We start from the raw sequence: 27,860 nt of genomic DNA, 5'->3' as shown, positions 1-27,860 counted from the left end.
AATTGGGAATAAAATTGCAATTCCGCATCTCATGACAACTTGTAATAGTTAACTAAGTTAATTTGACTTAGTTAGCTCAATTAATTTGAGTTGAGGGTATAACTAGAGTCATGTAGATTGTCTCCTACTATTAGGAGCACTAGTTGAGTTTATTTTGAGTTGTAATTATTTAATTCAGTCTAATTGAGTTAAAATTAGTTAAGCAAGTTCCAACTAAAGGAGGAATTAGTGGGAGGTTGAGTAATGGGGCGCATCCTAGAGTAGTGGGGTGCAACTTGTAGTAGTGGGGTGAAACCTGCAGTAGTGGGGGGCTTCCTGCAGTAATGGGGTGCTACTTGCAGTCAAGTGTGGTGTTACATGATGTACAATGTGGTGTTTCCAGTCGAATAGTGAGGTGCTGCCTAAAGTGTAGTATGGTGCTTCCTGTAGTGATCAATCTATAAACTAAATATTCACTCATAATTAACTCATGCATGTCAGATCAAAGAAAGACCCAATTGAGATTAGAGTTTAGGGACAGTGTACTATTAGTTGTAAAATCATCTAAATCAAACTAATGGTGTATGAAGTCAGAGGAAGGCCTATGAGGATTGCACAATTCATAATTGAGGAATTTCCCCATTAAATAGGGGCTAATTCCTTGAGTAACAACACAAGGAAGCATGATCTTGGAAGGCTAGGAATTTGGCTAAATATTGGCCAAAGGTAGTCAATCAAGAAAATGATAGAAAATACTTATTCAGATTGAGCTCAAGGTTGAGCAAAGAATATTGTATTCATCCAAGGGTTGCCTGGGAAGTAGTGAGACATATAGAGATAGTGAAGAGGTTGCTCGGGCTTGAGCAAAGCATTGTAATCTTATCATATTTTCTGATTAATGCAATATACATATAGCAGGGATTTTTAGTTGTGTCTTCTCCTAGAAAATCATTGTGTTATGTGTGATTGAATTCTTTATCTTATATGCTTCGCGATTTCATCGATCATTTATTGTTTTCGCTAATTATTAGAGTATATTCAAGTAAATTATTTTAGCATATTACAATCTACAATTTTAATCTACAAGGAATTTCTACATGGTATCAAAGTTAGATTTGTAGAAATTTCTATAGGTGTGTCTAGGGGCTTACAATTCTCCATGTGAAATCTCTAAAGTATTTCATAGGCATACTTCCCCTGAGACACAAAAAATTCACCATCACCTTTCCATACTTCCAGCCTATGAAATAATTACCACTTTTTAGCTTGTAATGAAATTATCTTATGTATAAAAAATTACCACTGTTTAACTTTTTGAAAATACAAATTGTAATTTAAATGGCCTTGGTTATGATAATGAAGGTTGAATACTACCATATGCAAGATTCAAACATCATGAGGAGAATCTCATATTTATGAAATCTTTTTCCTATATGAAGCAAGTTTGTAAAATAAGAGAAAAAGGAAGAAAAATTGATTCAGTTAATCTCATGGAAACTATATGCTTGAGATATAGGTGAAATATTGACCTATCCAAGAAGGATAGATGATGGTTATGAAGTTGAAGATCCTAGGGACAAGGCCATTGTGGTGACATTGGAAACCTATGATACATATTGATTATCATGAAGTATGTTACGAAAAATGTGTTATGCTATTTAGAGAAAGCAAGAGAAATGCATTAGATCTAAGACTCTGTAAGTCTCAAGTCTCTTCCTTTGTGAGGAATCCTTGTCAAGTAATGGATTGCCCGAGGTATCAGGGAGGCAAAGAAGGAGATTCTTGAACTTGGAAGGTGTGTGGCCTAGTAAGGAAAAGGAGACTTGAGTGAATTGGTTTTTAACGATCCATTTACATACTCATTGGGATCATGAATTCATTAGGAATATTGAAGAAAATAATGAGTTTCATTTGTTCCATGTATAAGCCTTGTGAAGCAACAAAAACTATTAAGTATTTTGGTGGAATTCTAAGAGGTCTAGAGGTAGCTAGACTGTGAAAAATTAATGGCATTGTCAAAGTGGAAACTAAAGACATGGAAAATGTTATTGATATGAAAGTGGCATATCCTTTCTTCTACATAGAATGGTTCTAAAGATAGTAGACCACCAAGGACGATGTTCCTTAAAGGGGGTCGAGGGGATTGTGACACCCTTTTCATTACCCCATTTTTTGTAATGTAATTAAGAACATATAATGATATGGTGCTAGCATTGATGCTATGATGTCAAACTTTGTTGTATGATGTAATGCTTATTTTCATTAATAAAAATTCTAGAATTGAAGTAGGGGATAGCCAAAAATTAACAATATTTTGGGTAGGGGGAAGACATTAGTAGGGAGGAAAAAATGCAAGGAGGGGTGGGACAAATCCTATAATTGCTTAAATAAATATTATTTTTCCATGATGTAATGGTTGGTATTCCTAAGAAGATTCTATAAAAAGACTGAGAAGATGAAGGGATATGGAGTGATTATAAAAATAATGAGAAACCATCAAGGAGTTTCTTAGCTCTTGTTTCCTGGATTCTACTTAGCTTTTCTCTCATACTCTCTCACTTAGACATTTGAATTGACAAGAGAATTTGTGGCAGAACCCATAGAGGTTCAAAACCTTGTGACTATTAATACTTGTGAGTGACAGCCCATGTCATAGAGACTAATTTTTTCCTGTGTGTGAAGGAGAGTGGCCTTCACCATTTTTTTGAAATCGAAAATTATTAATATTAAAAAAATAATATTCACTAATTATAATATATAATATAATATAATTGGTTATTTACTCTTAACAAGTTATATAATATAACATATTATGTTATAATTCTTTAGTATATATTATATAATATAATTCATTAATTGTTATATAATAATTAACATCCAATCCTTTAGGTACAAACAGAGTCAACATACTCATTTTAATTAAAACATATAATATTTTTGCTACACCTTAGACTTTTTTGATTCATAATGATAATGAGATTGTCTTTCATATTAATCACATTATTAATATTTGGTCAAAGTCTCTAACCATCTGATGTGGTTCATCCTCGGGATGAACCACAATAGATAGTTATAATGTTGACGAAATCTTCATAATGTGATTAATCCGAAAGACAATCTCATTAACATATAATATTTAATAATGGTGTAGTCTAACTTTTAGAAAATCTCATTAACATATAATATTTAATAATTGTGTAGTCTAACTTATAGAAAATATCATTATCATATAATATTTAATAATGGTGCAGTCTAACTTATAGACGAAATAACCCTTTTCACCGGAATTCACCAAAATACAACAATACAATTTCAAGTTTTTTTGTTGTTTAAAATAAATTTTTGGATGTATAAAATGGATTCGACATCCTGAAAATTCCTTGGGACACTGGAATTATGCAGATTAAAAATTTTATGGTTAAGTTTTTAAAAATCTCTGTAAGATTTTGATTAAACAATTTAAACTCAAGTTTTTAAAAATCTAGGTAAAATTTTGAGAAAAATTAACCAGAAAAAATATCGTGAAAAAGGTCATTTCATTTATAAGTTAGACTACACCTTTAATAATCACGCTGTAAGGAATTTCCCTCTGAAACCAACTCCCTTGCCATACCACCTGTACAATTGTGAGTCATTTATTTTTATGTTAGACGATAGAAATAATTTCTGCCATCAGATTATTTGGAAAACACTATTTTTCGTTACAATTCGTTACTGAATAGCCTCAACCATCATTTGATAAACTTACAAGATTGGTTATGACTGAAGGTTATCCTACGCGAAGAATATTCAACGCTATCCTAAAGGGTTGTCTATCTGGTTGCATAGCGCTTGTGGTTTCTCTGCTTTCTTCTTCATCCCTCTTGTCATCGACCATGGTTATATTCTTCTCAAAGGTATATCTCTTATCGAATATTGTTTTTTCACTACACTGATTTTGGGTTCTAAGTTCTAACCCCCTCTGGATTACGAAGAGCGAGCTTACTTTGTATCATATTACTTGCTACTGCAGATGAGAGTTGTTTCACAAATGGGTACATGGATCAAATAATCCCCTGCATTCCTGGAATGCCCCAATTGCGTGTAAAAGATCTGACCAAATCATTGCAACTCACAGACTCCAATTACATGTTTCAGTTTCTCAGAAGTGAAGCGCAAACCGCCCTGGAAGCCAAATTTGTAATTCTTAATACCTTTTATGAGCTTGATGGTCCTATAGTCGATGCACTCCGGACCAGACTTCCTGCCTTGCATACGATTGGCCCTCTTGTTTTACAGGCACAATCTGGAAATGATAGAATATCCAGTATCTCTGCAAGCATGTGGACTGAAGAAACTGAGTGTATGAAATGGTTAGATTCAAGCATTTGGAAGAAAAACCTCAGAATTTAGAAGCAAGGGTTTGGGTAAAGCCATGGATCTAATAACAAGAGTGAGCGATTGGGTCTCTGAAAATATGATGTTGGTGTTGCTGGAATGCTCTGAACGAGTGCCTTCGGAAACTGAAGATACTGAGAAAGATGTACCATAAAATCAATGCAGAGAAGATATTCCAATGGTGCCATCTATATGGAAGAGTCTTCCTAAGGAGATATTGGAGCTAATATTGGTGATATTGCAGCTAAAGAGCATCTTGAGATTGAGAATAGTCTATCACAAGTGGAACATATTGTCATTGAGCAAGAGGTTTGATAGACTTCATTTTATGCTCCAAGCCCCGAGTTTCAAGAAATGTGTTCTTGTTTGATGTCCTTGATGGTGAATGCAGAGCAAGTTGCTAATAATGGAAGCACAAGGAAAGGGGGAACCCATTCTTCTAGAATATGGCATTTGAAAGTAATGGAATGGGAAAGGGGAGCTCCAAGTCTGACCAAGAATGTCGCAAGGGAATTCCATGGACTGAGGAAGAACACAGGTAAAAATTTAAGCCATGAATGCCTTTTCTCTCCAATAATTATATTTTCAGCAATAACTGTACGGACCAATGGTATTCACTTGGATTCAGTCCATTCGATAGTTTTTTCCCTTGTTTTTATCTAATATATCGATATATTAAATTGTTGTGAGAACTCTACATTGTTTTGGGTTTGTGTTTTTTTGGGATTTTTAGAGCTTCAAAGTTTATAACTGTTCGAGATTCTTTATCATTAGTTTATTGATCTGACCTACAAATTGCCTCTAGGTTCTATTCTTATGGGCCTGTTATTATTATAAGGAAAAAAATTCTGGCACAGGTTTTCTACCTTTATCTTTGTGAAAATATATATATATATATATATATATATATATATATATATATATATATATATATATATATATATATATAGATATATATATATATATTCGTTTGGGTTTTTTGATGTTATTGTTTTCTTTTCTTTTGAAAACTCTATTTTTATTATAGTAAAACTGAACCCTTATATTCACTTGCAGTTGGGTCTCTTTCACAACTGCCACTTTGGCTTTATGTCCTCAGGGTCTTCTGAGGGTTGAGTATAGGAGAAGTTATTGTTTATAAATTATAACACAATCAGGTTATGAATTTTTCCTGTAAAGAGTGACTTCATGAGGCTCTAGCAGTGGGCTATTAATCAGAAAAAATTTTGTTGGCACGATGTGGTTATGAACTTAGTATCTAAATTGATTCCATTTCCTGCATGAAAATAAACAAATCAGATTGAACCATTCGATTTTTGTGATGCTTTTATTTATGGTCCTACAAATTCAATAAACAAATTTTAGGCCACCTGACTTAGTTTGTGATAGATAATAATTAAAATAAAAATTAGTTGCCAAAGCAAAGACTCTTAAAGTAGGTTTGAGGCACTCTAATAGCCTGCATACATGAGCTGGAGTTGATCAAATGAGTCTAGGGGGGAGACACTCTAGATATTACCTTAAATGACTCCTTATGGAAACATGTGCTTTGTCTAGTCATTTCTCATCTCTTGTGGGTATTTTCAAATATTAAACTGGGAAATAGAAATATTTGGGCAGAATCATGGTTTTGGCAAAAAAGGGTTATTTCATACAACTCTCTGCATTATATTTGATTGAATAGAAAATCTACTTACATAATAGAGTAGCAAAATCTTACTTTATAGGAAAATTAAATGGGATCATAGATTAGGTATCTGTGTGTGAACTTTGAAGTATGGTAACTTGGCTTGGCAAAAATATGGCTAGGAAAAAGAGTCAAGAATTTGACATTCTCTTGGAAAAAACTTGGCAACTACAGTTGAAAATCTGTAGAAGACAGTAGTGGAAATGGGCCGAAATAGTTTCTCTATGAATCAGTAACCAGTGAGTTCAACCTGTGAGTCTGGTTAGTGGTAATTGTGATGTGAAGCCTTTAAATATTCACAAATCATGTAAATTTGCAATTCCTATGGATCATTTATATGTTTATTGCTTGAAGTAGAAAATAGTCTTTGCAAGTCCCATAATACCCAATTTCTTGAAGAAAGTCCTTGGATATATTGGGACGTTCTTTTACTCTATTTTGTATTTTCTTGTGTTGTATAATGACATTTTCCAACGTGTTCTTCCCCTCTTTTCCAGAATCTCAATACAAGGAGTGGTCTAAAACCATTCTTGGCTATCCTTAGACAAGTTGTGAGATGGCCTAGGAACCTCGAGTAGGAAAATTATCATCTCCTACTCCCCATAAACAATGAATAAAATCAAGATAAGTTTCTCTTTTCAATCTCAAGTTGGGAACAAACCTTCCAACTAACTATCTCTTATGTGCTACTTGTTCTTTATGGTTTTCATCCATGTACCTTCTCTATTTCACCACCTATGGTGCTTCCCTTTGAAAGTGGGCCCTTTACCATAAAATCATCCTCACATCTTTCCATTCCCCCAACCCCATAATCTTGTGCAACCTGGTTTTGTTTGGGTTAAATTGTTATAAATTAGTTATCACCAGAAGAATTGGTGAATAGACTATTGCGCTAGCCTTAAAGTTTCCCCTAAAACTTAATATAACAGTTAGTGGAAAATAATCCTTATCTACTTGAATATTTAATGTATCTCCATTTGCAAAGTGAAAATTGAGGGCTCGAGATTTAACTGTTATTGAGATTAATGAATGATTGAGAGTTGATGTCTTTAATCTCACTAAATAGAGAATGAGAAGTAAAATGAAACTATGAAAAACCATGTATCGTAGCCACACCTAAAACTGGGATCATAACCCCCTGTTCCCTTGCTGCTAGGCATATATTACAGGGTCTTCAAATAATTGTAAATGTTGTAATATATTTTGTGTTTTCATTGATGTCTCTGGTGGTATTGGACTAGTGAGAAATGTTTCAAAAATGCTGACAGATGAGAACTTACTGAAATCGACTTTGTTCAAGATGGAGGAATGTTTGGGAAAAAGTAGGACATCAAATACTCTACCTTGGCTTATTTTAATGATAATGTGTGTATCTTTGTTGATGCAGGATGTTCTTGCTTTGTTTAGAAAAATTTGGAAAAGGTGACTGGAGGAGCATCTCAAGGAATTTTGTTATTTCTCGAACTCCCACACAGGTGGCTAGTCATGCATAAAAGTATTTTATTCGGTTGAATTCGATGAACAGGGACATAAGATGATATAACATTAATGATATTATTAGTGTGAATGGGAGTGATGTATCATCACCACAAGGACCTATAATTGGTCAAGGAATAAATCTTTAGGATCTATAGGGCAATCTGCTAATCATGCTTCTCAACCGGGTCTTCCTAGTGTATATGGAGAGACTGTTGGTCAACCCATTGTTGGGCCTATGGTTTCCGCTGTTGGCACTCCTATAATGCTTCCTCTGGGACATGCTCCTTATGTTGTTCCAATTTCTTACCCTATGCCACAACCAACTATGCATAGATAACTAGAGAGAAGGAGTTGAGCACTTTGGACTACAAATATTCATTTGATAATATGTTTGTTGTCATCGTATCAATAGGAAATGATAAATGTCAATTGATTTGCTAAATGTTGATCAATTGGTGTATCATTGCTCAATATGTACCTTTTCCTGTGTGGTATGAAAGAGATCATTTTATTCCTCCACTAAGATTGCCAAAGTGGAGGATGTTAATTGTCTTGCAAAGAATGATTTTGATGGGGATACATGTAAGAAAAAACTCAAATCCAACCAGGAACGTTGCAAGGGAATTCCATGGATTGAGGAAGAACACAGGTAAAAATTTAAGCCCTTGATGCCTTTTCTCTCCAATAATTTTATTTTCAGCAATAACTGTACGAACGAGTGTTATTCACTTGGCTTCAGTCCATTCGACAATTTTTTCCCCTATTTTTATCTAATATATCGATATATTAAATTATTGTGACAAATCTATATTGATTTTGGTTTGTGTTTTTTTTGGCTTTTTAGAGCTTCAAAATTTATAGCTGTCCAAGATTCTTTATCATTAGTTTATTGATCTGACCTACAAATTGCCTCTAGGTTCTATTCTTGTGGGCCTATTATTATTATAAGGAAAAACATTCTCGCGCAGGTTTTCTACCTTTATCTTTGTGAAAAGGAAATACAAATTTATATTCGTTTGGGTTTTTTGATGTTATTGTTTTCTTTTCTTCTGAAAACACTATTTTTATGATGTTAAAACTAAACCCTTATATTCACTTGCAGTTGGGTCTCTTTCACAATTTTTTTGACTGCCACTCTGAATTTATGCCCTTAGGGTCTTCTGAGGGTTGAGTATAGGAGAAGTTATTATTTATAAATTATAACCCAATCGAGTTTTGAATTTTTCCTGCAAATAATGACTGCATGAGGCTCTGGCGGTGGGCTATTAATGAGAATATTTTTTATTGGCAGGATGTGGATATGAACTTAGTATCTGAATTGATTCCATTTCCTACATGAAAATAAACAAATCGGATTGAACCATTCGATTTTTGTGATGGTTTTCTTTATGGTGAATATTTTGAAACTTTTTAGAAGGATAATGCTTTTGTTTCTCCTATCTAGTTAATTTCTTGAGGCCTCGTCCTACAAATTCAATAAACAAATTTAAGGCCACCTGACTTAGGTTTTGACAACTGATAATTAAAATAAAAAATCGTTGCCAAAGTAAAGACTCTTAAAGTACGTTTGAGGAACTATAAGAGCCTGCATACATTAGCCGGAGTTGATCAAATGATTTCAGGGTGGAGACACTCTAGATCTTCCCTTAAATGACTCCTTATGCAAACAAGTGATTTGTCAAATAATCATTTCTCATCTCCTATGACTATTTTCAAATATTAAACTGTGAAATAGAAACATTTGGGCAGAATCATGGTTTTGAAAAACAAGGGTTATTTCATATAACTCTCTGCATTATATTTGATTGAATAGAAAATCTACTTACATAATAGAGTAGAAAAAGCTTACTTTATAGGAAAATTAAATGGGATCATAGATCAGGTATCTGTATATGAACTTTGAAGTATGGTGACTTGGCTTGGCAAAAAACTAGCTTGGAAAAAGAGTCAAGACTTGGCATTCTCTTGGAAAAAATCTTGGCAAATATAGTTGAAAATCTACAAAAGGCAGTGGTGGAAATGGTCCGAAATAGTTTCTCTATGAATCAATGACCCGTGAGTTCAACTTGTGAGTCTAGTTAGTGGTAACTGTGATGTGAAGCCTTTCAATATTCACAAATCGTGAAAATTTTCAATTCTTGTGGATCATTTATATATTGATTGCTTGAAGCAACAAATAGTCTTCGTAGGTCCCATAATACCCAATTTCTTGAAGAAAGTCCTTGGATATATTGGGATGTTCTTTTACTCTAGTCTTGTATTTTTCTCTGTTGTATAATGACATTTTCCAATGTGTTCTTCCCCCTCTTTTCCAGAAGCTCAATACAAGGAGTGGTGTAAAACCATTCATGGCTATCCTCAAACAAGTTGTGAGATGCCCCAAGAACCTCGAGTAGCCAAATTATCATCTCCTACTCCCCATAAACAATGAATAAAATCAAGAGAAGTTTCTCTTTTCAATCTCAAGTTGGGAACAAACCTTCCAACTAATTGTCCCTTATGTGCTACTTGTGCTTTATGATTTTCATCCATTTACCTTCTCTATTTCACCACCTATGTTGCTTCCCTTTGAAAGTGTGCCCTTTACCATAAACTCGTCTTCACATCTTGTCATTCCCCCAACCCCATAGGCTTTTGCAACCTAGTTTTGTTTGGGTTAAATTGTTATAAGTTAGTTGTCACCAAAAGAATTGGTGAACAAACTATTGAGCTAAGAAACCTTAAAGTTTCCCCTAAAAATTAATATAATAGTTAGTGGAAAATAATCCTTATCTACTTGAATATTTAAATATCTCCATTTGCAAAGTGAACATTGAGGGCTCAAGAGTTGGTTGTTATTGAGCTTAATGAATGCTTGAGAGTTGACGTCTTCAATCTCACTAAATAGAGAATGAGAAGTAAAAGGAAACTGTGCAAAACCATGTATCCTAGCCACACCTAAAACTGGGATCATAACCCCATGTTCCCCTACTGCTAGGCATATAGTATAGGGTCGTCAGACAACTGTAAATGTTGTAATCCATTTTGTGTTTTCATTGATGTCTTCGGTGGTATTGGAATAGTGAGAAATGTTTCAAAAATGATGAAAGATGAGAACTTATTGAAATTGACTTTTTTCAAGATGGAGGAATGTTTGGGAAAAAGTAGGAAATAAAATACTCTACCTTGGTTTATTTTAATGATAATGTGTGTATCTTTGTTAATGAGGGATTCTCTTGCTTGGTCTAGAAAATTTTGGCAAATGTGACTAGAGGAGCATCTCAAGGAATTTTTTTATTTCTCGAACTCCCACATAGGTGGCTAGTCATGCACAAAAGTATTTTATTTGGTTGAATTCGATGAACAGGGACAGAAGATGATATAACATTAATGATATTACTAGTGTGAATGTGAGTGATGTATCATCACCATAAGGACCCATAATTGGTAAAGGAATCAATCTTCAGGATTTGTAGGGCAATTTGCTAATCATGCTTCTCAGCCAGGTCTTCCTAGTGTATATGGAGCAACTATTGGTCAACCCATTGTTGGGACTATGGTTTTCGTTGTTGGTACTCCTGTAATGCTTCCTCCAAGACATGCTCCACGTTGTTCCAGTTTCTTACCCTATGCCACAACCAACTATGCATAGATAACTAGAGAGAAGGAGTTGAGAAGTTTGGACTGCAAAGATTCATTTGATAATATGTTTGCTGTCATCGTATTGATAAGAAATGATAGATTTCAACTGATATGCTATATCATTGCTCAATATGTACCTATTATTGTGTGGTAGGAAAGAGATCATTTTATTCTTCAGTCAAAATCATAAAAGAGAAAGCCTCTGGTCCTCTAGATACAACTAGAAATATTATATGATAATTGTTACAATTTGGCGCATAATACACAAAGATGGAGATTTCAATAAATGTTTCTATGTTTAACCTCAACGTGATTTAGAATTCTTTGTGCACCTCTTTGTTTTTCACTGTTGGGTTGTGTTATATTATTTCCATGACTAGCCCCCCTAGTGAACTAGGGGGTTGTGGGGGGGGGGGAGATCCCCCCCTTCGTTTTTCCAATAGCACAGTGGGGGGGTCATAGGGGGTTTAATGGGGGTGGGTAGCCCCCCTCTACAGGGTTCGGGAGAGTGCCAGTGGATTTTTTTTTGGACCCTATATTAGGTTGGGCAGACCTACCTATGGTTTTGTGCATGGTTTTCGCACATGGTTTTTGGCGTGATGGTTTTCAGTCCATGGTATTGGATGCTTCGACGTGTATATATAGGTATTGTAACATTTGAAAGGAACATAATGAAAAATCAATATGGTAGTCTTGGTTTTGGGAACTAGGGTAAAATCTCTATATATATGTGTTCTATGTGTTATGCTCTCGCATTGTTTATTTTTTGTTCTTACAATTCGTATGCAGGTAATTTCTGTATGGGGTTAAAACCTACATTTGGTATCAAAGTTTTTTTTGGCTTCAAGCAGACGTCTTTGTTGCTGAGGGGTAGATCCTGTTCAGTGGGAGATCTCCAGGATCAATTCGGGCTTGTGGTAGACCCTGTTTAATGGGAAATCTGCAAGGTCGATTTTGGTGGGGAAAGAGGATGATGAGCAGTGGAAAGATAGAGAATGAGAAATTTAATGGTTAGAGTTTTGATTTGTGGAAACTCAAGATGGAGGATTTTTTGGTGGATAAAGATCATTGGATTGCAGTAGATCTGGGTACTAAACCAATGGGAGTGTCCGATGAAGAATGGAAGAAGTTGGATTAGAAGGCAAAGAGCACAATACGATTGTGTGTCTCAGATTCAATATTATTGAATGTGTCATGGGAAGCTATAATGAAGGCTTTGTGGGTCAAGTTAGGTACTTGGTACCAATCTAAATCTTTGGTGAATAAACTGTTCCTACGAAAAAAGTTGTATAACCTGAGGATGAAAGATGGAGAATCGATGAAAAAGAATATGAATGCATTTAATACTATGGTGAGTTAGTTATTTTCTGTTGATATTAAAATTTCAGATGAAGATAAGTGCATCAGTTTGTTGTGTTCTCTACCAGATTCGTGGGATAGTCTGGTTATTGCAATAGGTAGCAATGAAATTGCCTTGCAGTTTGATGAAATAGTCCCACCCTTGCTGACAGAAGAGATGAGACGAAAAAATATGGAGAGCCAGAATGGTGATACCTTGTTTGTATCAGGATGGTCCCAGAACAGAAACAAAAATAAGTCATCAAGTGGGATATATAAATCTAGAGGGAGATCTAAATATCCAAGAAAACCTGTAAAGGTGGTGTGCTACAAATATAGAAAGGAAGGGCACTACAAAAGGGACTGTAAATCTAAAGCTCCTAACAAATGAAAGGGATCCGATGATGCTCCTTTTGTAGAGGCAAAAACCACCTCAAATGAAGGTGGGGATGTGTACTTGGCTTCTTCAAGTACACATGTAGATCATGAGGCATGATTGATTGACTCAAGTGCATCCTTTCACTTTACTCCCCATAGAGAGTGGTTCTGCGAGTATGAGAAATATGATGGTGTTGATGTCTTCTTAGGGGCTGATAGGAAGGCTAGAATCATTGGTCGCAGAAAAGTTAAGTTGAAGTTGCAAGGTGGAAGGATTAGAAACTTCCAGGTGTTTTGCATATTCTTGCATTAGCCAAAAATCTGATTTCTGTAAACAAGTTGGATGATGCAGGTGTAAAAATAGTGTTTGAGAAAGATACCTGCAAGATGGTTCGGGGAGCACTGGTATTGATGTGAGAAGTTCGGGTTGGAACTATGTACAAGCTGCAAGGTAGCATTTTTATTAATGGGTGCAACAATTCTATGGTTCCTGAAAGTGGAGCAGAAAATCTAGGGGTCTCTAGAGAAAAGACCATTCTATGGCATCAAAGGCTTGGACATATTAGAGAGAAGGGCCTTCGAATACTTCATGGTAAAGGCATGGTAGAAGATATGACTAATATCTCTCTGGATTTTTATTTCTGTGAAAGTTGTGTATAGGGGAAGTAGAATTGGGTGAGTTTCCCCTCTAGTGGTAAGAGGGCGAAACAGATATTAGAGCTTGTGCATAGCGATGTGTTTGGACCTATGAAGGTTCCATCACTGAGTAATTTTATGTACTATGTATCATTTATAGATGACTTCTCAAGGAATACATGGACATATTTCCTTAAGAAGAAATTTGGAGTAATTTGAAGTCTTCGATAGGATTAAAGAATCTAAGGTTCTGGTGGAAAACTATATAGAGAAGAAGATAAAGGTGTTGAGGAAAGATAACAGTGGAGAGTTCTGCAGCAAGAAATTTGAATAATTTTGTAAGAAGTGTGGTATAACACGACAGAAGACTACTCCATACACACCTGAGAAAAATGGAGTTGCAGAAAGAATGAACAGGACGTTGATGGAAAGGGCAAGAAGCATGCTCAGTAGTGTTGGGTCAGGACAGGAATTCTGGGCAGAGGTGGTGGAGACAACATGTTACCTGGTCAATAGATCACCTTCATTAACATTGGAGGATAAGACTCCACAAGAGGTATGGACTAGTAAGAAACCCTCTCTTTCACGTCTGAGGGTATTTGGATGTGATGCATATGTACATGTTCCAAAGGAGAAAAGAACAAAGTTGGATATCAAATCTGAAAAGTGCATCTTTATTGGGTATAATGATGGTTTAAAGGGTTATAAGCTTTGGAACCCATAGCAAGGAAGGTTGTGTACAACCGAGATGTGGTGTTCAGAGAGGTGAAAAATATTATTAAACATGAAGTCCTATCAAAGGAACCTGAGAGGATAGAGTTTGAGCTAAAGGAGGAAGAATCAAACTCTATAGTAGAAGAGGAATCAGAAGATGAAGAACCACAAACTCTGGTTGTGATAAGATCAATTCGAGAAAGAAGGCAACAAAAAAGGTATAGTCCATCTTCTTTCTATTCAAATTTTTCTTTATCTATTACTGATGATGATCCCAGAACTGTAAAGGAAGCAATAGATTCAGAGGATGGAAAACTCTAGAAAGAGGCCATGGTTGATGAAATGACATCTTTGCACAAAAATGAGGCTTGGGATCTAGTGGAGTTGTCGGCTGGAAGGAAACCCATTAGCAGCAAATGGGTGTTCAAGAAGAAGAAAAATGCAGAAGGAAAGGTGGAGAAATAGAAAGCTCAGTTGGTAGAAAAACGTTATTCCTTGGTGCTGGGAATTGATTTTGGTGATATTTTTTCTCTTGTTGCCAAGGTAGCTTCTATTAGATTACTTTATCTCTTCTTGTTGCTTTTGATTTTGAGGTAGAATAGATGGATGTGAAGACAACATTTCTTCATGGGGATTTGGAAGAGGAGATCTACATGAAGAAACTTGAAGGCTTTGTGGCGAAGGGTAAGAAAGAACTGGTATGCAAGTTAAAGGAGTCTCTGTATGGGCTAAAACAGTCACCAAGGATGTGTTACAAAAAATTTGATACATTTATACGGGGACTTGGCTTCACTAGAAGCAAAGCAGATCACTTTGTGTATTTTAAATTAATTGGTGACCGTGTTATTTATCTAGTCTTGTATGTGGATGACATGTTGCTGGTTGGAAATGATAAAGAAATTTTCCAAGATTTGAAGACCCAATTTTCCTCCAAATTTGACATGAAAGATCTTGGTGCTACAAATTATATTTTGGGCATGGAAATTAAAAGAGATCAGGAAAAGAAGAAGCTCTGGTTAAACTAGAGGAAGTATGTTGAGACAACATTACAGAGGTTTAATATGCAGGATAGTAAACCCTTGAAGGTTCCTATTCCTGTAGGTGTAAAGTTATTTGCTGAACAATGTCCCAAGACACAAGAAGAGCAAGAGGACATGTCCCATGTTCCATATGAAAGTGCAGTAGGTAGCATGATGTTTGCGATGGTCTATACTAGACCCGACATTGCACATTTAGTGGGAGTATTGAGCAGGTTTATGTCAAAACTAGGGAAGGAGCATTGGACAACAGTGAAGTGGGTTTTCAGGTATTTGTGTGGCGCTAGTGATTATGGTTTGTGCTACCAAGGAAGACCAGGATTGGATAGAGTTTTGGATATTCGTGGCTTTGTTGATGTAGAGTGGGTTGGAGATATGGATCAAAGAAGATCTACAAGTGGGTATGTGTTTAACCTATTTGGAGGTGCAGTCAGTTGGATGAGTAAGAAACAATCTATAGTGGAATTATCAACTACAGAGGCATAATACATGGCAGCTAGTCATGTAAGCAAGGAAGCAGTTTGGTTGCAGAGATTGTGTTCAAGTATGAGGTTCGTACAAGGGGCTATAAGGATAGACTGTGACAGCCAAAGTGCAATTTTCTTGGCAAAGAACCCTACTTACCATTCAAAGACAGAGCACATTGATGCTCAGTATCACTTTGTGAGGGATATGATAGAAGACAAAAAGGTGTTGCTAGTAAATGTGGACACTTTGAAGAATACTACAAATGCATTGACAAAATTTGTGAGCTCTGAGAAGTTCTCTTGGTGTGGAGAAACAATGGGCATTGCAGGGCTGGATAAATGACTAAGCTCTCCTATGGCCCCCTGTGGAAAGAAAACAACAAGTGGGAGAATGTTGGGTTGTGTTATATTCTTTCCACGCTAGCCTCCCTAGTTAACTGGGGGGTTATAGGGGGGGTGAAGCCCCCCCTTCATTGCGTCGATTGCACAATGGGGGGGTCACAGGGGGTTTGAGGGGGGAGGGTAGCCCCCCTCTACGGGGTCCTGCGTAGCGACATGAGGAAATTTTTTTTTGGACCCTATATTAGGTTGGGCGGACCTACCTATGGTTTTGTGCATGGTTTTCGCACATGGTTTTGGGCACGATGGTTTTCAGTCCATGGTATTGGATGCTTCGCATGTATATATATGTATTGTAACATATGAAAGGAACATAATGAAAAATCAAGCTGGTAGTCCCGGTTTTGGGATCCAGGGGAAAATATTTGTGTATATGTGTTTTATGTGTTATGCTCTCGCATTGTTTATTTTATGTTCTTAGAATTCGTATGTAGGTAATTTCTATACGGGGTTAAAACCTACATTCGCTACATCATCAAGGATTGTAGTTTATTCACGCAACATGCCTCTACATGTAACATACTCTCTTTATAGAGGGAATTCAACACTTGTATAGTTAGCAATATCAATGCATTTCCCACTTTGTACATTCCATCCAGGTGTTTTTAGAAACAATCATTGTATCAACTATAGAAGATTTCTGAGAAACATTCAATATGTGGAACTCAAAATTCTTGCTTCTCAATCTGTTATCATTTTCATTTTCCTCAAGAAAGGCTTCATCATAATCTTCTCTATTGTATTATACTACCCTTACAGGCACAACCAATTTTTTTTTTATCATCTAAGTCAGTAAGAAAAGCTCTCCATATTCACACATTTGTAGCCAAATTACCAACCTAAATGCCAAAACTTTTATCCTCTGTGTTTCTATTTTTGGGGAAAAATGGATGCATATCTAGAACATATTCTTTCATCTCCAACATATTTCTATCCTCATTATTTCCATCTATATCTTTACATTGACACTTCGTTCTACTTACTACAGTTGTTCCAGAATACAAAATTCAATGAGAATGATGATGATAATGTGGGTAGGTGAATAATAAGCATGCGTTATGTTTAAGCCATGATCATCATCAATTCAAAATCAGAAACAAATGTAGCCATATAGAGGAAGGCCAATATGGTTGCAACACTAAGATTTTATGTTACTAGGAGCGTCCTTTGCCTATTTTATATTATGTGTCCCTCAAAGGCATCTTAGAGTTTATCATAAGCCTTGGAAAACTACTTTAGCACAAACTTGTGCAAAATCTAAACACACATGCAAGTGTCATTGTAAATACTTACAACATTTCCTTTGCAGCATATGGTGCAAATGCTAGTTACATTATTTTTTAATAATAATTCATCAATTATATTAAATAGGGGTAACCTAACTTATAGAAAATACAATTTTAAGGAAGAATGTGGTTTTTTGTTGTTTAAAATAGGGTTTTGGATACATAAATGGATTCAACACCAAGAAAAACCCATGAAGTACTCAAATTAACAAACAATAATTAATATTTAATTACTAGGAGTTCTCCCCCACAAAAAGAAAAGATTTGCTTCATACTTGTGAATTTTGCCCACAATATTTCACATAGTGAATTGTTGTGTTTATTTACATATTATTCCACCTTCAATCAAGTTTTTTCATAAATTTGAGAAGTAAGTTAGTGATAATAAATCTCAAAGGGTTATGAAAAAGGAAATAATCCTTAAGTGTGTAAATTACTAGAATCATTGTGATACATACATGAATTATTATAATATGATTTGGTCCTGACACTCATATTATGAATCATGATGGTACATATAGTTGGTGCATGTTGGGAACGGGTCCCCTAGGGTCAATTTTGGGGTTAAAAGTCAAAGTTTTGGGGCAGAAAGCCCAAGTTTTTGTATAAGAAGTGTAAAGTCTCCGCATTTTGTGATCACAAAGTGTGAAGATGTAAAGAGTCATCAATGGTTTTCGCCCTTAGTTTATGTAACTTGTGTCGGCTTTAAGAGATCCACCCATGGTCCATGGACCATGGGATTTTATAAAAAGTGAAGTCTTAGAAGAGTCTAAGGGAGTTCATTTCAGTGGAGTCTTGATATGTTTTCAGTCATTGATGGGCTTGTGAGAGCTAAGAGTGAAGAGCCTTATCATAGGAAAGAGGCTCTGCAACTATGTGCACAGAGGCCTAGGGTAGAAGTCCGCAGTTGAGTACACGGACCCTTGAAACTATGTGCACAAGGTGGTTAGAGTCTGTAAAGAAGATCTGGAACATCAGTAAAGAGAATTATTCTTGAATTATCTGTGTATGATCTGTTTTACTTCTGTTATAAATGTGCATGATTATGTTATGATGAATACTAGGTTTATGTTTTAATGCTGTATTGATGCGCGAATCCATATGTTTTGCTTTGTTATATGAACACAAGTAAGAATATCTGTTTACACGAAGATCATATTAATGAATGTTGAAGTTATCCAATACTTAGGCTAATCTGGGTAAAACAGAAGTAAGGATAATTACAGAGGCACGTAAGTATTTGGTCTACCTATCTAGGGTATGCGAAGGACGGTTGTAGACCTTCGCGGAGGTCTAGAAGACGTCTGAGGGGAGTATGCCAATAAGCCCTAAAAGGATTATCAACCTGCATAAAGGAAGGTCTAAGGTATAAAACGACATCACTACCATATCTGGGTGTGGAAACTTGGTTCCTGCATCCCCCCATAATGCTTCGGGTGAGACCTCAGTTCATGCTCCTTGGATTGATGCTGAAAGGGCCAATAGTGTAGGGATTTGTTTGGATAATTAACGATGAACCTGGGTCAGATCCCATTAAGCCAATAAATGGTTTTGTTGCCGGGACTGGGATCTACATAAATGGATGTGTGATGTCGCATCACTGGTATCCAACTAAGAAAGAGATCGAAGACTGGTTGGGTAGAAAGATCCACAAATTCAGGATGCAAGAGAACAAGAATCCATGATTGACGAAAGAAAAGTGTTTTCACAAATATTTGTACATAGAGATACATGAAATATTCTTCTGTTGTTTCTCGGTTCAATTATACCAGTGGATCACAAAATTGGCAAATGACCAAGGAAGGTGGAGACTTAACAGTCTGATAGTTTGGACCCCAGAGTTAGTGCGGAGATTGGAAGCGTCTGAGGATAAGATCGAACGTGCTGTCGATCATTGACTCAATCATATCTTAGGAGGATTCATGATAGAGTTCGCAGTTGATACTTCGGTTAGTTACAACAAAGTAGAGCACCGCTTATTCAAAGATCCTCGAGGTAAGTATTTAAGATCTTTAAATACTTGGATTAAGATGATCTTTTGTGAAAAGAGGGTTATGCAACTACCTTGATGTTTGGAGCTATGTGAAGTGGAAATATATTCAGGGATAGAGGGAAAACAGGCCTTGAATATATCCTACTGATTGTACCTCCTCTGAGTGATGATGAGGAAGCAAAACATGCTTCTCTGCAAAGCACTGTTCAACTAATAAGATAAGGGTTCCCACAAGTACCCCATCCACCCACACCATCTCCTTCTTCGCCTCCACCACATATGCCTTAACCCACACCACCGCCACCTTCACCACCTTTGCCACCATCCAGTATGACGAGTTTAATAAAATTTCTTGTGTTCAAGGGGTTGGGAACTGAGGACCCGGACAACTTTTGGTTCTTCGCGAAGGCTGTATGGGAATCTTGGGGTATTAAGATGATTATATGAAGAAAGAAATGTTGGTTACTTCTTTGCAAGAACATGCGCTAACATGGTACATTAAGTATTGCATTGATAATCCAATGACTACATTAGTAGATATTCAGACCACACTAAATAAGGAGTTCAGTAGGCCGAAGTCTGAAGCGCCGTCAATTGTGGGATTCAAGGAGATCATGATGAAGCCTGGTGAGACACCTTGGGCTTTGGATCAGAGGTTGAAGTGCACAATCTGTTAAGCCAACATGAATCTTACGGATGGGAAGCACCGCAAATGGTTTGTGACATCACTCCTACTGCATCTAAGGGTTGCTTTGTCATAGAAAAAGATTGGAACCTAGGCAGAAGCCTTGGAGATTGCAATGAGGTTGCATGAGACACTGATGCAAGATGATAATTTAGGGGTTAGTAGATTCATGAGTAGTTGTAGAACCCATGCCTGGAATTTTTAGAGTTTGAAGAAAGATAAAACAACTCGGCCAGAGGTGCGCGAAGAAGTTTGGTGCCTGAAGTGTAAAATTTAGGGGCATGATAAAGATCATTATCCGGTCTTCACAAATTATGTTACAACAAGGGGACAAATGCCTTTGAGGCTGGAAGCTCAGGCATGCCCAAGTATGGCCCCATGCTATGGTGTTTTATCTATCAGGTAGCGGGAAAACATGCGACAAAAAATTGCCATTTGCTACAGAAATTTGTATAGACAACGCAACAACTCTTCTGCAACTTCTGTCAAGTGGTTGGTCATGATGAGTGTAATTACTATAGCTATGAGCTAATGTTCGATAGAAAGCCACATATAGGGTGTAGGCAGAAACCCGACCTCTAGAATAAGGCGTTGAGGGAGCGCGAGGTGAATATCAGGGGTGCGGACGAGGCCGAGGTGGAGGAGGACCTGGTAGAGGTTGGGGACAGGTTATTTGTTACAATTGGGGAGGACCAGGACACTATGCACAAGAATGCACAAACTTGATTTATGATATTGTCATGCCAATATTGTACTCAGTTTGACCATGTAACTGAATATTTTCCAGCATTGCTAGCTAAGATACATGAAAAAGGGGTGCAACCTTCGCAACCAACTCAGAACCTATAGATGATGAGGGTTGAGCCTCGCAAAGAGGATCCTAAGGTAAATATTGTGCTGCAGAGTGGGATGATGATACCCAAAGGTAAGGGGAAGCAGTGTGAATAAAGTGAATGGGTCTGCAAAGCTCTAGAAAAGGAGGTCGAGTTTGATCTGGAGCGTACACAGGAAACATTTATAAAAGCAAAGAAAATCTTTGCTGAGACCTCTACCTCAGGAAGTCAAGATAAGCCAGCTGAAGAGATGGACCCTTCCATGCTTACTACTTTCTTGGAGACTTGTATGAAGTTGCTATGTGATAACAAGGCTATGAAAGGGCTATTGGAACTAATAAATAAGTGTGCTGGGAAAGAAAACGCTCCTGGAAATCCACACGTAGTCAAGAATATTGGTAAGAATAGAGCATGAACAGGGCATGAGATGAGGCTCACTACAAAGATAGGAGAATATGAGATGGACCAAGTAATTCTGGATTTGGGATTGGATGCAAATGTTTTGCCTAAATAGACATGGGAAAGGATGGGGAGACTTGCATTGCAGTGGTCTCTGATTCAATTAAGAATGGAAAATCAACAGAAGATCATCCCCATGGGAAGATTGCAGGGAGTGACAGTTGATATTAAGGGCGCGAGCACGTTGGCTGACTTCAAAGTGATAGAGATTGTGAATGACAACAATCCCTACCCTGTGTTCCTTGGGATTGATTGGGCCACTGACATGAATGGGTAATCAATTTGAAGAAGTGAAAGATGATATTTGAGAAGAAATTTCCCCGCGTCATAGTTCCCCTGGATCGTGTAGAGGGACCGTGCTATACTGAACCTGTTCGTTATTGTGAAAGAGACGATGAATTGGACTAGATTTATAAGATAACGATGTGAGATCAGGATTGGGTGAATCTGACAGTGGATGGACGTATTGCATGGGACCGAGAAAGTTCCTACACTTTAGATTCAGATGAGGAGTTGGAACACTAGCAGAACCGACTGCATGAAGTATGTACACTATGCTGTAATATGATGACCAAGTCGCTGCATTGTGTATCGTTAGAGGTAAGGAATCTTCCTCATTATGATAATTTAACTGATGTTGATAAATTTTTGGATGCATTTGAGAGGGAAGTTCCAAAGAAGCATTGCTTCCAGGCCTTGGATTGTGCACTGTGCGCTACACCTGCGAGATGGTGGGGTACGCACAAAGAAAATTTTGGTGATTGGCACGTGTACAAAAATATGATGAGATTGCGGTTTGGTCATCCACAAGTGTGGCTAATAGAGAAATATGATGGAAGGGATGATCTGCACGATCACCTGGCCAAATGGACTAAGGTTTATGGAGCGAAGCCTCGACCTTAATGGGTGCATTTGTTTCGTCATACTTTGGATGTAATACCGATGAACTGGTACTTAGAAACAGAGCTCCACCATGGCACCGAAGAATGGGATGTTTTGTAACAAGGGTTCTTGATGACGTTTAGCTTTGAGGATGGATTTAAATGTATTGATGGGGAATTGCAGGAAGTCAATGCAGTGATCTTCAGAATACTGTAGGATCCCTTGGACTTAAGTCAACCAGATTGGACCACCCAGCTACATCACACGCTGGAGTGCTATAATGTGACCGCTGAAGAGGAGGATGAAGGTTTGAGGAACATTAATATCCTAGAGACTGAAGGTCACCACGAATTTGAAGGACCACAAATTAAGAATCTAGATATCACCATGCCACTAAAAACGAGGCAAGTGAACATTTAGACAGAAGCTGAGATGAAGTTTACAAAGATTGGGGACTACTGGGATGATGCAACAGTAGATAAGGTCACTAAATATCTCTGTGAATATCAGGACTTGGTCCCTATGAAGTTTTCATATTTGAAAGGGATAATAGGGGACCTAGGAGTTATGAAAATCACATTAAAACCAGAAACAAAGCCAATTAAGCAAAGGCCTTATCGCCCAACCCCAAGTATAAATAAAAGGTCTGCTTAGAGTTGGATAAAATGCTTGCCACAGGTATTATTGAACCGATCGAAGAATCTGATTGGGTGAGCCCAATATTAGTTCAATAAAAGAAGAAAAAGGATGAAATAAGGATATGTGTAGACCTCAGGAAGTTGAATGACACCTGCATACATGATCCCTTTTTGACTTCGTTCACCAACGAAGTACTAGGTAACGTTGGCGGTTAGGAAGCGTAGTCATTCACTGGTGGGTTCTCTGGGTACCATCAGATCAAGATTGCACTAGAGGATAGAAGTAAGCCAACCTTCGTGACTAAATGGGGATGCTTTCAGTATACTGTGATGCAGTTTGGGCTGAATAACACACTAGCGATCTTTTCACACGTAGTCATTACGATGTTCAAGGACTTCATTCAAAAGTTTTTGGAGGTATACTTTGATGATTGGACGATGTTTGGGTTGGTAAAACACCACATAGCTAGTCTACACTTGATGTTGGATACATGTTGGAGGTACCAGATCGCACTCAATTTGAAGAAATGTTTGTTCTATGTCCCTTTTGGGATCTTGTTGGGTCACATGGTATGCAGACAAGGCTTGATGCAAGTAGACCCTAATAATATTGCAGTTATAATTAATTTGGAGGCACCAAGAAGTGTGAAATAGCTGCGCACAACATTGGGCCATACGAGAGACTATAGAAAGTTCATTGAGAGTTATGCCCATATTACTGCGCCGATGGAGAAGCTGCTAAAGAAGGATGCTACGTTCAGTTGGAATGAAGAGTGTCATTAACGCTTAGATTTGTTAAAATAAAATATGGTCACCGCGTTGATCCTAGTCTTCCCGGATTGGAAGAAGGAATTTAATGTGCATTTGGACGCGTCATGTATTGCACTAGGGGAAGTACTGACATAGGCCAGTGAGGGAGATTTGGATCACCCTATAATGTTTGCAAGTAGGAAATTGTCTAAAGATAAGAATAACTATTCAACGACAGAGCGCGAAGGATTGGCTATGGTGTATGCGCTTCAGAAGTTCAGATATTACTTGTTAGGCAGACACTTCAAAATGTATATAGACCATTCTGCATTGAAGTACCTGGTTAATAAGCGTGTGCTGGGGGGAAGATATGTAGATTGTTGTTGCTATTTTAGGAATATGATTTCAAAGTTATTGTGAAGCCAGGATGACTAAATGCAGAACTAGATCATCTATCGCACATTGAAACATGAGAGGAGCCTACTAATTTGGAGGAAGGACTACCTGATGCGCAACTCTTTGCAGTGTATGTCGTGGAAAATAACTTTGCATATATCATACACTTCCTGATGACAGGGATGACTCAAGAAGGGTACACTAGTCAACAAAAGAAGCAGCTAGTGGTGCACATGAAATTTTTTTCTATCATTGCAGGGCATTTATATAAAAAGGGCTCAGATGAAATACTGTGATGCTATGTACCTGATTTTGAATGGAACAAAATCCTTGCTAAAGCTCATGCAGGAGCTGCGAGAGGGAATTATGTAGGGAAAGAAACAACGCAGAAGATTTTACACGTTAGGTTGTGGTGGTCGACATTGCATAAGGATTCCAAGGCTTATTGTAAGGCATGCGATGCATGTCAGAGGACAGGCATGCCATTGTGGAGGGATGAGTTGCCTCTGAATCCACAGATGTCATTACAACTGTTCAAAAAGTGGGCAATTAACTTTGTAGGACCAATTAAACCTCTAGGAAAGAAGACGGGTGCGTGGTACATCATCACTGTGGCTGAGTATTTGACTAGAAGGGTGGAGGCACAGCCTGTGAAGGATTGTGTAGGGGAAAAAAATTGCAAAGTTCCTCTTTGAGTATGTACTAACTAGATTTGGTTGCCCAAAAATTTTGATGAGTGATCACGGTACTCATTTCCTTAATGAGACGATCGGTGCACTGACAGAGGAATTCCATGTTGATCATCAAAAGAGTATGCCATATCACCTGTAGGCTAATGTGATAGTGGAGGAATTTAATAAGATATTGGAGAAAACACTGACGAAGGTTTGCAATGCACAAAGGAATGAATGGGATGTGCGCATACCCGCGGTGCTATGGGCTTACAGAATGACTTGCAAAAAACTGACTGGACAAACACCTTTCAGGTTGGTTTATGGCATAGAAGTTGTGATGCCGATGGAGTACATTGTACCTAGTCTATGCACAACAACATTCACAGGAATGGCGGATCACGAAGCCCTGGAAGAGAGGCTCGTGCAACTGACAAAGTTGGAAGAGGATAGATTTCTAGCTGGATTCCATCAACAAGTTCAAAAGGAGTGTGAAAAGGCATGGCACAATCGGCACATCAAACTATGCACCTTCAAGGTAAATGATTTGGTTTTACTATATGACAAAAAATTTGATAAATTTCTAGGAAAGCTTCAAATGCATTGGCCGGGGCCCTATGTCATCAAGGATATTATTGATGGTGGATAAGTTCAGCTGATAAAGTTGATTGGAGAGCCATTTCCAGGGAAGGTAAATGGTAGCCGATTGAATCTATACACCGAGGATCCAGCCAGATGACTATATGGTGGAAGCATATTCTTAGCACTCCATGCAACTGAAAGGAGGCAAAAGACTATAAAATACACTGCTCGCGTTGTAGAGTTGTGTGACAGAGGGACTGCGCAAAAAGGAAGAATGTCACAGTATTAGCAGAAGCGCGAGGGGAGCTGCACTATTGAAAGGGAGACCACGCAAGGCAGCCAAAAAGTGACCGTTATGGTCAATGTTCATGATTTTACAGTGAGAGAACGGCTAAGTGGAGTGGGGGGGGGCATTTAAATTAGAATTTAAGTGCGATATATTTGAAAATCTGCTCCAATCTAGCATTTATGAGCAGATTTTGAGGGGAATGGTCAGATTCAAATTTGAATTTGCCTATAATTTGCAGATGGTCGCCCAAAGAAAAACACTTTGCATTTTGAGAATTGAGTTGCTGAGGTATTAGGCGCGCATGAATCATGAGAGTTTCTAGTCTTTGGTAGCAAGTTCAGTGTTTAAAAAGTTGCCTAAGGGAACCCAGGATCTCCTTACTAACCTCATGTCGACACCTGTAGAAACCGCCAGTGTTCGAGGATCGACGACATCTGAGGGAGCTGCCCTTGAGATTGCAAGTGTAAAGGTGCCCGCACAAGTACCAAAATCACAGAGGTCACCCTACCTGAGGCCTTTGACGACCAAATAGGGTCCCAAGATAAAGAAGGATAAGCAGAATGCAACACGGCTGGTGTGCAAGTCGCTAAGAAAGCACAAGAAGAAAGCGAAGCCCACAACGCAGTAGAAGGGCAAGGTGGTGGACCTAGAATCCAATGAGGACATGGAAGAGGCTGATATGGATGCTAGGGATATTGACATTGATGGGGTAGATCCCATCTCCAAACTACCATAATACATTCCTTCACATGTCTTATCTGTGATGAGGATCACTACACTAAAGACTACCCCAGGCGGTCCAAAGTTAGTCGATTGTTGAAAGGTGCTCCTGGGACTCCTGCTATGCTTAAAGAACCTTTCCATTCTCAGCAAACTCAAATGGTGGCAGATCCATCGCAACCCTCTTCTTCATTTGGCTCTCAAGTATTTATGGCTGGGACAATTCCCATCCATATCACTACTCGAGAAAAAGAATATCCATCTCACGCCGGGAAAGAGCTGGAGGTCCCCTCCAGTGCTCCTCCGTCTAGTTTTGGTCCTCTCCACATCGAAAGACCTAGCACTGAGACGATTATCCGACCCCCTCCAAAAGGTGTACTCCAGAAGTCTTCTTACAACCCTAATTCTCGTGCTGCCCAGCACTACAGCATCGTTGAGGACTTAGCTCAGGCTCCGTCTGCTATGTCCGCTCTAGAAGTCCTCTAGAGCTGCCCCTCCCAGAGGAAGTCCTTGCTATCGGCCATCAGTGGCATAGACCCGGCTGACTCAGATCAGATTTCTTTTGATCTCGAGGGCTATACGCCGAAACTACCCCACCAAATCGCTTTCCTTATACAGGTCATCATCAATGGTAAAACGATTCATCGTACAGTCATTGATGAAGGTGCCTCAACTTGCATCATGTCTCTTGCTTGCTGGAAAGCTATTGGTTCTCCAACATTGAGCCAGTCTCCTACGACGTTAGAAGCCTTTGATGGAAGAGAGTCCCGTCCTTATGGTATCCTCCAACGCTTGCCCATATCCTTGGAAGGAAAGACGGTAGAAGTGGAGGTCAAAGTTGTCGACGCTAATCTTACCTACAACCTCCTCCTCGGACGTAGCTGGACATACGCCATGCAAGCCGTGGCCTCCTCCCTTTTCCGTGTCATTCGTTTCCCTCATCAAGGGAAGATTGTCACAGTAGACCAGCTCTCCTTCTTCGCCTCTTCTTCTGAAGGTAATGTGCCTTTCGTGGAGCATACCTCCAAATCATTTGAGAGTGTGGGAGCTGGGCTCTTTAAGGATCCCGCCCTAATGGGTGTCTTTCCACTTCCACCTCTGAATCTCGCCCCTATTAACATGATTTCCGTGCGTTCTGATCCGTGGGTCCTTCCTCCCGCTAATCAGATAGAATCCTGGGGCGATATGATGCCGTTGAGTCCTGCCGAGCTCAACTACGTCGAGATTGTTGCTGCATCGGCTCCCCCTCCCAAACCTGCTCTTCCGAGCGGTGTTCCTGACTCATATGTTCATTTCCCTTGGCTTGGAGATGATGCTACTTTGGATCCATTAAAGGAAATATTTCCTTCCAATGAAGCCATCATAGAGACCATGTCTCTTGAGGAGCCCCCTTTGTCAGATCATCACCACCGTTCCTCGTTTCTCCCTGCCCATCAGGAAATGATCGCATGTCTCGAACGGTTTTCTTCGTGTATCCCATTCCAGCCTCTTCAAACACCTATTCAAATTTACCAAGTGTCTTCTGAAGGCAATATGGGAAACATTACGCAGACCCAACCCATCG

At 38.2% G+C, this 27,860-nt stretch overlaps 1 pseudogene; it reads left to right on the top strand.

The window, feature by feature from the left end:
* Positions 1–4,017: 4,017 nt before the first annotated feature.
* Positions 4,018–7,859, top strand: LOC149243386 (transcription factor MYBS1 pseudogene; annotated as a pseudogene).
* Positions 7,860–27,860: the final 20,001 nt, after the last annotated feature.

Source organism: Pinus tabuliformis, chromosome 8 (genome assembly GCF_031772625.1).
Source record: "Pinus tabuliformis cultivar Carrire ecotype Pingquan chromosome 8, CPIR1, whole genome shotgun sequence".
NCBI lineage: Eukaryota > Viridiplantae > Streptophyta > Pinopsida > Pinales > Pinaceae > Pinus > Pinus tabuliformis.
The sequence above is the reverse complement of the archived record's forward strand: the minus strand, read 5'-3'. Positions and strand labels throughout refer to the sequence as shown.